The 14,811-nt window shown below is 46.1% G+C and overlaps 1 protein-coding gene across 1 annotated transcript in view; it reads left to right on the top strand.

The window, feature by feature from the left end:
- Window positions 1-409, top strand: part of SMTNL1 (smoothelin like 1) — a 31,154-nt gene extending 30,745 nt beyond the window's left edge. The window contains exon 6 of the mRNA XM_069980798.1: window positions 262-409. The gene's annotated coding sequence lies outside the window, so the exon portion shown is untranslated. The remainder of the gene's footprint in view (window positions 1-261) is intronic.
- Window positions 410-14,811: the final 14,402 nt, after the last annotated feature.

Raw genomic sequence — 14,811 nt, 5'->3', positions numbered from 1 at the left:
GGAATATTGTGAATATTAATAGTACATAGTAATATACAAAAAACATTTTTGCCTAACTGTTGTTTATATTGACAGCAACATGTGCTTACTACTCATGGACTGGCACTTCATGTGCATTTTATGTTGCTATAAACACATTTCATATTCACACGAGACATATTCTTATGTTCTCCATTACTCATCTGCCATCTGCCAGAGTACTTATTCTTAAGCAATGATTCTTTTAATAGCAATCTGTATTATCTTCTCTTCTGTGCACAGATTCCATGAACACAGATCTTCAAGAAGACAGCCACTTTAATGTCGCCTAAGCATTTGCCAAGGTGTCTGATTGCCTCTATTCTGTCCTGAAGAGAGAACACAATATACAAAGAGATGCTTTTATTTTTAAATAAATATATTATAGTTACATGTGTGTGCACCATGAGTATCATTCTTCTTCTAAGATAATACCACCATCCTAAATTCAAATTACCAATTGAACATTCATTTTCTGCAAACCCAACTCACCCTTTGTTAGGGAGTCATCCTGACCTGTAGCACCTCTATCTACGCTCCTACATGATGACATGTCTGCAACAGGGAAAAAAACATGCGAGAAGCCAGCTGGCCACTCAAAGACCACGAGACAATATTACATTACCATAATCCACAGGCAGTCTTTATTTGTAACTTGGTCCTATAAGAACTTTTGGGACAATCCAATCAAAAATGATAGGTGTTACTATGGAGCTGGACCCTTCTGCAGATGAAAAACTCTTTTTTTTTTTCCAAATATTTTTATTGGATTTTCAGAAGTTATAGTCAAAAACAATAAGGTGCCATGCAAGACACAAACATTGCAACACATATAAAACAAAGATATAGAATAAATATATGCCGGCAACGGGATCGTAACAAGAGGATCAGGATATATGATGAGACCCTTAAGAGTACAGAGTGGCCATCATATCATACCGGGAAAGGTACTCGCCGCACAGTATAGTAAAAGGGGTCAGTAAGAACAGTGTAACAAAGAAAGAAAATCAATGTGGAAGTTGTAAGGTACCCTTCAATGACTCCGTACAGTACCATTTTGTGAACTGAAATGGCTTCACTATGTCATGAATTGCCTGTGGATCATAATGCTTCAAAATAAAGGGTCTCCATTTCTGGAAAAACTTCTTTGTACCAGAGTCTTCATGCCTCTCCGTATCTATCTTATCGATACCAAAAAAGAGCTTCTTCTGTGCCACTACCAAATCAAGGTCAGGTACATTAGGCAATAACCAATTGGTGAACAAACACCGTAAAGCAATCAGTAAAGTGATGTGCACCAATTGTGCTATTGCCCTGCCATCTGATGTTGATTCGGGGGGTCTCAATTGGTGAAATAAGAGTACCTTCGGAGCTAAATCAAGCTTAATCTTGTAAGTGGTGTGAATGTAAGTAATCACCATGCTCCAATAGGAGACTGTGGAAGGGCAAGTCCACACTCCATGCCATAGGTTGGTGAGGGGGGAGTGACATTTAGGACATTCAGTGATTCTATCGGGGAAGGATGGTGACAGAAGGATATTGAATCCATACAATGCTGAATGTGAGAGATTAAAGTATGTCTCCCGCCATCGCTCATTTATAATACATTTCCTAATAACCGCCCATTCTGACAAAATTACTTCTGTAATATCCTCGTCTCCTGTCAGCGGGGCCCATTTGTTGAAAAGTTTCTTAGGATCTACCTTAAGGAAGTTGTTCCGTAGGGCATTATATAAGATAGATATGGATGCCTTATTATTACTGTCACCCATTATCCCGTCTAGCCCATGTTTTTGGGATTCCTTCCTGACGTTCCTAAGTCTGGCGGTACAAAACGCATGAACCTGGTTAATATACAAATTATGCGTGAGTGGCAACTGAAATTTTGTCTGTATTTCCTGGGGTGTAAGCCAGCGTTGCTGATTAGGATTCATGAGGTCGCCCGCGCAGTGAAAGCCTTTTTCATGCCAAACTTTCAGCCAGTCAACATTTTGGCCTTTCAAGAATTCCGGGTGCCTATCTAAAGGCATGTGCTTGGACAGCAGAAAAGGAAGTCCAAGCAACTTTCTGAGCACTTTCCATGATATTATCGAGTCACGGAGGAGGCAGGATTGTTTAATTTCAGAGGGCAATTTGGTATAGTTGGTATGCAAAAGGCTTATAAGGTTCCAAGGAAAAGCGAGATCCTGTTCTAAAAGGAGGTTGGAAAAGTGGGAGGAGTTATGTAACCAGTCCATAATATGACGAAAGAGACTCACCAAGTTGTATCCCCGTATATTTGGGAAGTTGACACCTCCCTCCGCTTTGCACAACATAAGTTTTGCTAGGGATATCCGCGGATGTTTGCCATTCCATATGAACTTGGAAAAGGCTGCCTGCAGTGCATTAATATCTGTGTGTTTTATTAGGAGTGGACTCTATGGCTAGATCGAATAAAAGGGGGGACAGGGGACACCCTTGGCGGGTACCTCTTTCCATTGGAAAGGGCTGGGAGAGTATGCCCGACTTATATATACGTGCTGTGAGACCCTGATATAACCCTGACAAAAAGACCCTAAAGTTACCTTGGATCCCAAATTCGTCAAGCACAGATCCCAGCCAGTCCCATCTAACATTATCAAACGCTTTTTCTGTGTCTAGCGTCAATAAAACCGGTTGGGAATCCGTCTGGGATCTGCGCCCCACGAAGTCCATTACTGTTGGCACCTTGCGGATGTTTACTACAGATGACCTATTCCTCACAAAACCCACCTGGTGGGTCCCCACTAAATCAGGAAGAAAAACAGCCAACCTATCCATGAGGATCTTAGTTAGCAACTTTATGTCCTGATTTATCAGGGAGATGGGTCGGTACGAGCCCGGATCTACCAGGTCTTTACCTGGCTTGGGGAGAACTTTAATGTGCGCTTGCTTTGCCAAAGGGGAAAGGTTGCCTGTATTCAAAATATAATTAAAGTAATCAGTAAGCACTGGAGTGACCTGTGCATTCAGAATGTATCCATCGGGTCCGGGAGCCTTCCCGTTACTTAAAGATCTTATGGTGGCCACAAGTTCCTCTTTAGTGATATCCGCGCTAAGGGAGGCACGGTCATCATCCGACAGTGACAGCAAGTGCAGACCTTTCAAAAAATCTGCACTATCCGTCACACTCGTTGGGGGAGGGGGATTTATAAAGCTTTGTATAAAAATCTCTCAAAATGTTAATCCTACGGGGTTGCTTGTGAACAGAACCGCTCGCGTCCTTAAGGGCCAGAATATGAGATTGTAGGACCAGAGCTCGTAGGACTGTCTCGCCTCCTGCCATCCTTTTTTAGTCTGATCAGTAGGGGATAGCAGGAAGCGAGAGTATGCTAGCTGTAGTTGTGTACTGGCTTCCTGATAGCGAGTCAAAGTTTTACGTTTCATAGTAGAGTGGTAAGCTATAATGTTACCTCGCATTACCATTTTCGCGGTTTCCCAGTAAAGAGTTTAATTTAGTCTATGTTCAGCATTGTAGGATTCAAACTCTAACCACCAGCCTCTCAGTAACTCGTGGCAGTAACTTTCGCTAGGTAGGAGGGAAAGCGCCAAATGTAGTCAGTGGATTTGGGGCAGGAGGTGTAAAGTTCTAATGTCACTGGAGCATGGTCAGAGATAACCATGTCCCTAATCATCACAGCCGCAGCTCTAGACGACAGCAATGGACTTACCAGAAAGTAATCTAAACGCGACCATGACTGATGGACATGTGAGAAATGGGTGAAGTCACAAGTATCAGGATGGCATTGACGCCAAATATGGCTCAGATCTGCGGCAGTGAGGAACATAGGGAGTAGCTTATCACCGGGCCGTGTGGGCATGCGCTTTCCAGACGGATGCTTCCTATCTAATGCAGTATCAATTACTGAATTGAGGTCGCCCCCCACCAATTTCCAAGGTTCATTATCACATTGCAGTTTTCCCAAAACAACATCAAAGAACTGTTTGTTATCAGTATTAGGTCCATACAGGTTGTTAAAGCTCAGGGTCTGACCCCTATGGTCTAGCATTACATGGGAAAAGCGGCCCTCAGTATCATACTCATGAGACAGAAGCTGGAACGGGAAGTTTTTATGGATCAAGGTAAGTACTCCCGCTTTCCCACCCACCGCTGGAGACCCGAAGACATGCCCCACCCACAGCTTTCGCATCCTCACAAAATCCTCAACTTCTAAATGTGTTTCCTGGAGGAGCACTATGTCGGGATGAAAGCGTTTAAATGTCACAGTAATTTAATGCGCTTGTGGGGCGAGTGGAGGCCTTTGACATTCCACGTTACTACATTTATTGTCTCAGCCATAGGGAGACCATCTCAAAGGGACAATTAACTGGTAAAAGCAGAGGAGGAGTATAGTGAAGGATGAGAAAGCATCAGGTATGGCACATACGGAGTATAGAGGCAATATAGGAACTAGAGAAATGAGTAAGTAACTAAATCTTTCCCAGCAGGCATAAACATTGGAGTCAACATCAACCCAAAAACACTTAACATAAAACATAAGACCTAAGAAATCAACCCAGTAGAGAGCTTGGTGTCTCATGACTCCCTACAATGGCGGTTATGGACTACCTTTTTTCAGGCATGGCCACAGGAGATTCCCGCCCCCTGTGGTATAAACTGGCTCCCTGTAGGAACAAAACATGAACAACACCCAGTGCGGCTTACTGTACCAGTTACATATAGTAATACCAAACATAACAAAAACACTGGTATGGTATAAATACCATGAGATTAGCAAAATGTAAGTGGGTGTTTACCCGTCAGGCCTCAGGTGACTCGCCCGTAAAAGTGATAGAGTCCACAGGGTAAGCTCTCACACAGGCACGTAAAAAAGATTCGCCATCAAATGTACCTGAGATCCAACCTAAACAAGAGAATAGAGGAAGGAATAGTTGTTAGTTAGATAAAACAAACTGTCTCAGTTCGGTGATGGAGATCGGTCACCTTCGGGGCGTCTACCAGAATATCTGCGCCTCTTTTTGCGCTCAGCTTGTGGTCGTAAAGCATCACGTCTCGGTGCAGGTGCTCTCGACGATCTGGCTTCCATCGGTGACGGTGAGCGCTGTTTGCCAGAACCCCGGTGATCCCTGGAAGGTATAATAATATCCGCCAGAGGCTTTTCAGCTTCCTCAGGTGATGTGAAAGATCGAGACGTACCGTCCGACTTGTACACTCTCAGGGTGGCAGGGTATTGCAATCGGAATCTACGATCCGCTTTGTAAAGGCCGGAACAGATATGGCTGAAAGCTCTCCTCTTTTTTGCGACCTCTGTTGAAAAGTCCTCAAATATCAGAAGTTTGGTGCGATGTAGCTCCAGGGGTTTCGTGTGCTTGCGGAAAGCACGCAGGATGTCCATTTTATCGTTGTAGTCGAGTAACTTGAAGATAACATGCCTTGGTCGGATATTATCAGAGTCTTTACTGCGTGGAGAGGACTGGGGGGGGGCAATGCGGTGCGCCCTTTCCACTCGGCATGCATGCTGGAGACCCAAGGCCTTTGGAAGATCATGTTCGCAGAACCAGTGAAGCTCAGATGGCAATATAGACTCACTCACTCCCACTATACGTAGGTTATTTCTTCGGGTGCGATTTTCCAAGTCCTCCAATTTGTCAGCCATTTTAACGTTCCGTTCCTCAGTTTTGCTGATCCTCGTGTATAAGTCCTCATTCTTCTCCTCCAAGTAAGTGAGTCTTTGCTCTAACGTGTCAAGGCGAGTTGCCTGGGCTGTAACCTCGGCTTTAAGTTGATGCAAAGTAGAACGAATGGCTTCCTCGACAGTCTTTTGTATCTCAGGAGCCAATAGTTTTGCCACCTCAGCAGCTAGTTGCAGATGATTGATGCCAGAGGAGACAGCAACAACATCTGCATAACGAGGCGCGGGACCTTGCGGCAAAACGGAGGCTGTGTCCCCCAATGAGGCAGAAAACATGTCTGTCTGGCTAGCAGCCCCATCCAATTCCACGCAGCTGATTGCGTGGCTGGCGGGTTGCCTGTGCTCCGTTGTACAAAACGATCCATGATGCCACTTAGAAAAAGAAAACAGTATCCAAAGCTGGAATGGAAATCAGGTCCGCAAAAGAGAACTGGATGAGAAAAACAAGTGTCAGCACCAATGGCGGATTATAATGTAGGCGGTTTGGGCGGCCGCCCGGGGCCCGAGGCCCGAGGCTCCGGGGGGGCCCATGCCTTGCCGCCCACATTATAATGCCGCCCGGTAGGCCCCCTCGCCACTGCACTCTTGTGACCGCAAGCATTGTTTCGCTTGCGGTCACAAGAGTCACCGGCTGCCTCCGTCTGATGCGCGGCTGCCGGGGGTGTCCGGTCCTCTCCCCGGCAGCGCGTGCATCACACAGCTCCTAGTGCCGCCTGGGGCCCTGTCTTCCGGTACTGGGAGCGCACGTACCGGAAGTCAGGGCCCAGGCGGCACTAGGAGCTATGTGATGCGCGTGCTGCCGGGGAGAGGACCGGACACCCCCGGCAGCCGCGCATCAGACGGAGGCAGCCGGAGAGAGGATCGACGGGGGAACGCAGGGTAGGTAAGTTATATTTTGTTATTTTTGTGTTATTTACTCACTGGGGGGCAGCTATAAAGGGGGGGCAGCTATAAAGGGGGGGAAAGAGGACCAGCTATAAGAGGGAAGAGGGGGACCATCTATAGAGGGGGAAAGAGGGGGACCATCTATAGAGGGGGAAAGAGGGGGACCATCTATAGAGGGGGAAAGAGGGGGACCAGCTATAAGGGGGGGAAGAGGGGGACCATCTATAGAGGGGGGAAGAGGGGGACCATCTATAAGGGGGGAAGAGGGGGACCATCTATAAGGGGGGAAAGAGGGGGACCATCTATAGAGGGGGGAAGAAGGGGACCATCTATAGAGGGGGGAAGAGGGGGACCATCTATAGAGGGGGAAAGAGGGGGACCATCTATAAGGGGGGAAAAGGGGGACCATCTATAAGGGGGGAAAGAGGGGGACCATCTATAAGGGGGGGAAGAGGGGGACCATCTATAGAGGGGGGAAGAGGGGGACCATCTATAAGGGGGGAAAGAGGGGGACCAGCTATAAGGGGGGAAAGAGGACCAGCTATAAGGGGGGAGAGGGAAGAGGGGGACCATCTGTAGAGGGGGAAAGAGGGGGACCAGCTATAAAGAGGGAAAGAGGGGGACCATCTATAAGGGGGGAAAGAGGGGGACCATCTATAGAGGGGGGAAGAGGGGGACCATCTATAAGGGGGGAAAGAGGGGGACCATCTATAAGGGGGGAAAGAGGGGGACCATCTATAAGAGGGGGGACCATCTATAGAGGGGGAAAGAGGGAGACCATCTATAAAGGGGGACTATCTCCTATAGGATTAGCACCCTCCTCTCCTGACATCCTCTGTGCTGCTGGGACCTCCCCTATAGATCAACACCCTCCTCTCCTGACATCCTCTGTGCTGCTCGGTCCTCTCCTATAAGATCAGCACCCTCCTCTCCTGACATCCTCTGTGCTGCTGTGACCTTGGGGGGGCAACATTAGGGGACCAGGTGAGGTGGCGATATGTTTATTGGGGGCAGTGGAGGTGGGGTGGGCAATGCTTACTGGGGGTAGCAGCAAGGGACCAAACATTATGTTTATTGGGGCCAGCAGGGAGGGGAGGCAGGCAGTGTTTATTGGGGACAGTGGGGGGGGGGGGGGGGGGGAGACGCAGTAGCAGATTATAATGTGGGCGAATTGACTGGAGGGGGGGGGGCCCAGGTTGGGTGGACAGCCCGGGGCCCAGAGTACATTTAATCCGCCACTGGTCAGCAGGTACGGTTGTAGACAGAGATTAATTAAACAATAGGTCCAGCAGTATTGTAACAGAGCAATAGATGGCACCAGAGGATCAATGATGAGAATAGTCTCCCAGACATTAGTATTAGCAGAGCGAACTGTTGCAAATGTCCACTAGGTGGCTCCAGATATCATGCAATATTGGTACAAATAACAGGGAGGATCAGCCCAGGATGATGAGAGTGATCCTCCAGAAGATATAGGTGACGTGCAGACTGTAAGAATTGTATGCAGATTAATATTGCTCCCACACAGTTCGATAGGAGGTGTGCACAGGTAATGGAAAGCACGCACAGTGCAATATAGACTATGCAGCATATAACAGGAGGATTCTTATTATAAACAATACCATTTCAGTAGAGGATGATGGAGGAGGAATACAGGCTGATAGGAGGTGAGCATAGGATGAGAGTTGATATGCACAGAGTAATGCCCCAGTTGAAAGGAGCCATGTACAGGGTAGCAGGAGGCTCACTCCACAGGGATGGGATTGGGTGCAGGGAGGTGAGAAGAGTGGTCAGAATGCTGGGAGTTGTGCTCCAGAGGAGGGGAGCTATATATAGAGAAATACTGTCCTGGGAACTGTCACTGTAATAGGGCCGTGGCAGTGCTAAGCACTGAGTTGGTTTAGCTGAGGCCAGTAGTGAAGCGGCCGTCTGAGCACACAGCCTGGATGCTCGGCTGTATATTCCGCACGCGTGGAGAAGATGGCTCCCCCCAGTATCAGGAGAAGGGTATGTGCAGTGTGCACTGTGCCAGTTGCAGACACACTTTCGGGGTTTAGTGGGGCCGATCGTGGGGTCAGTGCGACCAACAACGCGGCCGGGGATGAGCTAAAGCCCCGCTGACAGTCTCCTCACCCTCCGTCTCCTGCACAATGGCGGCCGCACTCCGTCTCCGCTCCTGCGCGGGCTGCAGTGCTCCGTGCCGCTGCTTGGTGTCCTGACGGGTGTGCTGCCTCCGGAAAATGCCAGGGAGAGAAGGGGGGTCCCCAGGAGCAGGTCGGTCGCCCGGGCGGGCAGTTATTTGCGGTCCAATTGCAGGGTCGGCGGGAGCTCCGGCACCTCTATCTTCACATGCCTGCGCCGGAACCGCAAGTCCCATGAAAAACTCTTAACTCTTTTGGGATAGGTTTCCAGAAAATTTAGCAGTTCTGTGAAAATTTGTGCCACTTTTGCCAAAAGAGTAGTTGTGAGGTTAGCACACAGTCATTGTTTCAGATCATCAGTTTTTTTGTGAACAAATGGGAGCAAGTAAGGATCTCACCATTTGAATTGCTCACTAACATATCATCCTGGGTTCTGGTGCCTGATAATATTCTCCCAAAATGCCACTGCATTGTTTGGTATGGCTGACGGAGGCCTCTACTAATTTTCTGTACAAGCCATAGTGCTATTGCTGAAAAACATGCCAACTTTCTTCCACAGACAGCACAACTCTTGTCTCCAGTTTGGGTGGGGTTTTGCAACTCTGTTCCATTGAAGTGAATAGAGCTTAATTGCATTGCAAACCACACATGAACTGGAGACAGGAGTCATGCTGTCTCTGGTAGAAAGTGACCATATTTTTCTAATGCTGGATAAACCCCATGAAAGGGGTTATCTGATTTTAAAATACTGGTCCCCTATCTACCTGAATACTACACACAGTTATGTGAAGGAAGCCTAAGGGTGCCTTTACACAGAGAGATTTATCTGGCAGATTTTTTAAGCCAAAGCCAGGAACAGACTACAAACAGGGAACAGGTCATAAAGTAAAGAGATTTCTCCTCTTTTCAAATCCATTCCTGGTTTTGGTTTCACAAATATGCCAGGTAAATCTTTCTGTGTAAACGCACCATAAGGCTGCCTTTACACAGAGAGATTTATCTGAAAGATCTTTGAAGCCAAAGCCAGGAACAGACTATAAACAGGGAACAGGTCATAAAGTAAAGACTGGGATCTATCCTCTTTTCAAATCCATTCCTGGCTTTGGCTTTAAAAATCTGTCAGATAAATCTCTCTGTGTAAACGCACCATTAGTTTGCCTGAAGGAGCAACAAAGAAAGTCTTACTCTGTCAAAACACATATGGGGAGATTTATCAAACATGGTGTAAAGTGAAACTGGCTCAGTTGCCCCTAGCAACCAATCAGATTCCACTTTTCATTCCTCACAGACTATTTGGAAAATGAAAGGTGGAATCTGATTGGTTGCTAGGGGCAACTGAGCCAGTTTCACTTTACACCATGTTTGATAAATCTCCCTCATACTATATTATGCCTACCTGAATGCAAATCAATATACAGACACTCCTATTGTTCTTTAATATTAGAACAACAGAAGTTGCCCATGGACTCCTGTCAACCTTGGGCATAATACATTTGTTACGACTCAGGTCACAGATGGATGCAGGAGAGACACAGACAGTGTACCCTAAGCTCCATCCCACCCACTGTCCTTGCCTTCTTGCTGCTATCTGCCCTAAAGTGGCAGCGGGCAACTGGGCGGCGTTTCCTGGCCGAATACGTAAAACAAAAAGACAAGACGAAAAACAAACACAATAAGAACAGTCAGCAATCCAGGTCACAACGGCCGGGCAGCAAAACTACTAAATCAGGATCCAATAGACATAGACAAAAAACGGGCAAAATGGTCAGGGAAAGGCAGCAAGCAGGGATGGTCAGAAATACAAAGCAGAAGTCAGAAGCAGGCAGAGACAAGCTCAATAACCAGTAAGGAGTATACAGACTGAGGCTATGTTCACACTACGTATATGTACGGCCGTAGTGCGAGCCGCGAATATTCGCACGTAGTTTTGAGGTTGATGCGTACACTGGAAAGTATACGATACACGGCTGCACAGTGCACACTACGTATGAGCCTACGGCCCGATCTGAACGGACCCGTAAAAAATTAACAAGACCATTGTTTGCGGCCGGAACTGTGCAAATTCACGGCCGTGGATTTACAGGCGGTCCCGTACGGAGTACTTAAAAAATAGCCGGCAATAATGCCGAATGCCGATGCCTCTAGTAGTTAATATATTAAATTAATAAAACACATTTTCTTTGTAATAAAGTCCCTTTCGTTGTTCAATAATTTAATTCTAACGAATCCATCATTGTGCAATTAAATATACTGTTAAAGTAAATATATATATAAATAAATGTATATTTATATATATATTTATTTTTTGACAGTATATTTAATTGCACAAGTATGGATTCGTTTAAATTAAATTATTGAACAACAAAACTGATTTTATTACAACAAAAATGTGTTTTATTAATTAAATATTAATTAGTACAGGAAGCTCCATTAAGCCGTTAATTCATATTCCGGGTAAATAGAGCATTCTGTACTAATCAATACTTTACTTTAATTAAAACATCAAATGTTTCTTCTAATTATGCTATCACAATAGCATTATTAGAAGAAACATTTTGAATCATATGTGCGATCGCACATATAAAAGAGCCGTCCGCAGCACAGTGACTTCATTGTGCCGGCGGACGGCGAAGAGACAAGATGGAAGAGAGAAGAGCCAGACATCGGAGAGTAAGTATTAAGCTCTCCCCACCCCCTCCCCAGCACTGCACCCATCCCAGCAAGGAAGGGAGGTCACTTAACCCCTTCCTTGCTGGTATGGGTGCAGTCTGACATCAGTCTGGCCCCAAGACTTTAAGGGGGATGCAATACATCCTCCCTTAACCCCTTGGGGGCCAGACTGTAAGCAGCGATCTGTAAAGATGCTGCATACTGTAAGGTGTACAACACCGCTCACAATGATGGGTGTTGTGCTCCTGTTTGTGTGGTTTTTGTGTGTTTCTCCCTTTTTGCTTTTCAGATATCGGTATCCAGTGGATTACGTCAGATTCCATGGACTACGTTGATGACCAGCGGTTGTTTTTTTTTCTTTTCTTTTTTTTATAAAATGGTCAATGAGGGGTGTGGGGGTGTTTTTATTTGAATAAAAACATTTTTTTCACTTGTGTCTTGTCTTTATTTCTTTACTTTATAGACTTAGTAGTGGAAGCTGTCTAATAAACGGAATCCATTACTAAGTTGTGGCCTAGTATTAGCCAGTATAAAATAGCTAACACTAACCCCCCATTATTACCCCAGTACCCAATGCCACCAGGGGTACTGGGAAGAGCCGGGTTCCAGTGGTCCCGGAGCGTCAAAATTGGCACTCCTGGACTGGGGCGGCAGCAGGCTGTTGAGATTTAGGCTGGGGGGGGCCTAAACCGATGGCTCTTCCCACCCTGATGTTACCAGGCTGCTGTTGCTTGGTTTTTAACCCGGCTGGTTATAAAAATAGGGGGGACCCTATGCGTTTTTTTTAATTATTTATTTTAAAAAAAACGCATAGGGTCCCCCCTATTTTTATAACCAGCCGGGTTAAAAACCAAGCAACAGCAGCCTTGTAACACCAGGGTGGGAAGAGCCATTGGTTTAGGCCCTCCCCAGCCTAAATCTTACCAGCCTGCTGCTGCCCCAGTCCAGGAGCGCCAATTTTGACGCTCCGGGACCACTGGCACCCGGCACTTCCCAGTACCCCTGGTGGCATTGGGTACTGGGGTAATAATGGGGGGGGGGTTAGTGTTAGCCATTTTATACCGGCTAACACTAGGCCCCAACTTAGTAATGGATTCCGTCTATTAGACAGCTTCCACTACTAAGTCTATAAAGTAAAGAAATAAAGACAAGACAAAGTGAACAAAATTTTTTTATTCAAATAAAAACACCCCCACACCTCTCATTCACCATTTTATAAAAAAAAAAAAAAACAACAACAACCGCTGGTCATCGTCGTAGTCCATCGAATCCGATGTAATCCACAGGATACCGATATCTAAAAAACAAAAAGGGAGAAACACACAAACAGGAGCACAACACCCATCATTGTGAGTGGTGTTGTGCACCTTACAATATGCAGCATCTTTACAGTTGGCTGCTTACAGTCTGGCCCCCATGGGGTTAAGGGAGGATGTATTGCATCCCCCTAACCACTTGGGGGCCAGACTGATGTCAGACTGCACCCATAGCAGCAAGGAAGGGGTTAAGTGACCTCCCTTTCTTGCTGGGATGGGTGCAGTGCTGGGGAGGGGGTGGGGAGAGCTTTATACTCACTCTCCGATGTCTTGCTCTTCTCTCTTCTCTCTTCCATCTTGTCTCTTCGCCGTCCGCCGGCACAATGAAGTCACTGTGCTGCGGACGGCTCTTTTATATGTGCGATCAGCTGATCAGCTGATCGCACATATGATTCAAAATGTTTCTTCTAATAATGCTATTGTGATAGCATAATTAGAAGAAACATTTGATGTTTTAATTAAAGTAAAGTATTGATTAGTACAGAATGCTCTATTTACCGGGAATATGAATTAACGGCTTAATGGAGCTTCCTGTACTAAATAATATTTAATTAATAAAACACATTTTTGTTGTAATAAAATTAATTTCGTTGTTCAATAATTTAATTTAAACGAATCCATACTTGTGCAATTAAATATACTGTCAAAAAATAAATATATATAGAAATATACATTTATTGATATATATATTTATTTTAACAGTATATTTAACTGCACAATGATGGATTCGTTAGAATTAAATTATTGAACAACAAAAGTCACTTTATTACAGCGAAAATATGTTTTATTAATTTAATATATTAACCATTAGAGGCATCGGCATTGCCGATTCCTGTAATACTGTTGCTTTGCTTTCCCAGATGTATTCAAGAGGTGTTTGCCTCACTTTCTTAAGATTTGACAGCATGTCTAATTCGGCCGCATGTCTATTTTCACACGGCTGTAGTTTCAGCCGCACATGTCCGGCCGCGTAAAAACTACGGCCGGACATATACGTAGTGTGAACATAGCCTGAGGGTGTAATATAAGAGGTCAGGGGTCTGATCCGGAATACAATTGGACCATCCCCCTGATCTCTTCTATCTAGGATAGAAGAAAGGAGTGATCCTACTGGACAACAGAATCTGGTACATACACACAAATAACCCTCGATATACTTCAGCCATGCAGCTTCTACACTTTACTTACACACTATAGCGACATCTAGTTGTCATCTTTAGTAATACAACAGCTATAATAAGACCACAGACAAGTACAGACTTTTACGAGGGGTGTAAACAGGGCCGGACTGGGATTTAACCCCTTAACGACCGCGCTCTGAACCGCGGCCGGTCCCGGGTGCCGCTTGTAGCCCGGGACCGCAGGTATTAGCGGGCACGGTCCGATCGCCGTGCCCGCTAATACAGTAATCTGCTGCAGCCGGAAGTTAACGAGTGCCGAGCCGGGGACGGCGCCATCTTGGAGCGGTCCCCGGCCGGCTTCAGAAACGGAGATCACTCCTCCGGGATAACATCCCGGAGGAGCGATCTCCCCACTAGACACCGGGGATAACGCTGGGTCCGGTAATCGACAGCTTACAGTTTGACAGCTGCATCCGATTACTGTATTAGCGGGCACGGCGATCGGACTGTGCCCGCTAATACCTGCGGTCCCGGGCTACAAGCAGCACCCGGGACCGCCGCGCGGCCCCGCTCTGAACGTCCTTAACGGCATCAGGGCGTAAATATACGCCCTATGTCGTTAAGGGGTTAATACCCAATAAAATAATACATTTAACATGAAGATTAAAGTGACACTATTAAAAATACACTTACGGTCACCCGTATATGAAGCGTATGGGTATGCCGGCCGGCACAGGCCCTGCCTATACTGTAGTAGCTGCAGACTACTGTGCATAGAACAATACCAAAGAACAAGTCCTATATTAAAAGCTGCATAGCTCCTTAACTAGTTTCACTTAGCAAAGAGCGTCATCAGGAGGAGGGATTATGTCATTTGCCCCCGTCCTCCTGATGACGCTCCTTGTGGAGAGGTTATCCAGAATTAGATAAACATGTCTGCTTTCTCCCCAAAACAGGACCACTTGTACTCAGTTTGGGTGCGGTACTG

This window comes from Dendropsophus ebraccatus, chromosome 8 (genome assembly GCF_027789765.1).
Source record: "Dendropsophus ebraccatus isolate aDenEbr1 chromosome 8, aDenEbr1.pat, whole genome shotgun sequence".
Lineage (NCBI taxonomy): Eukaryota > Metazoa > Chordata > Amphibia > Anura > Hylidae > Dendropsophus > Dendropsophus ebraccatus.
This window is presented reverse-complemented; position numbering and strand designations above follow the sequence as displayed.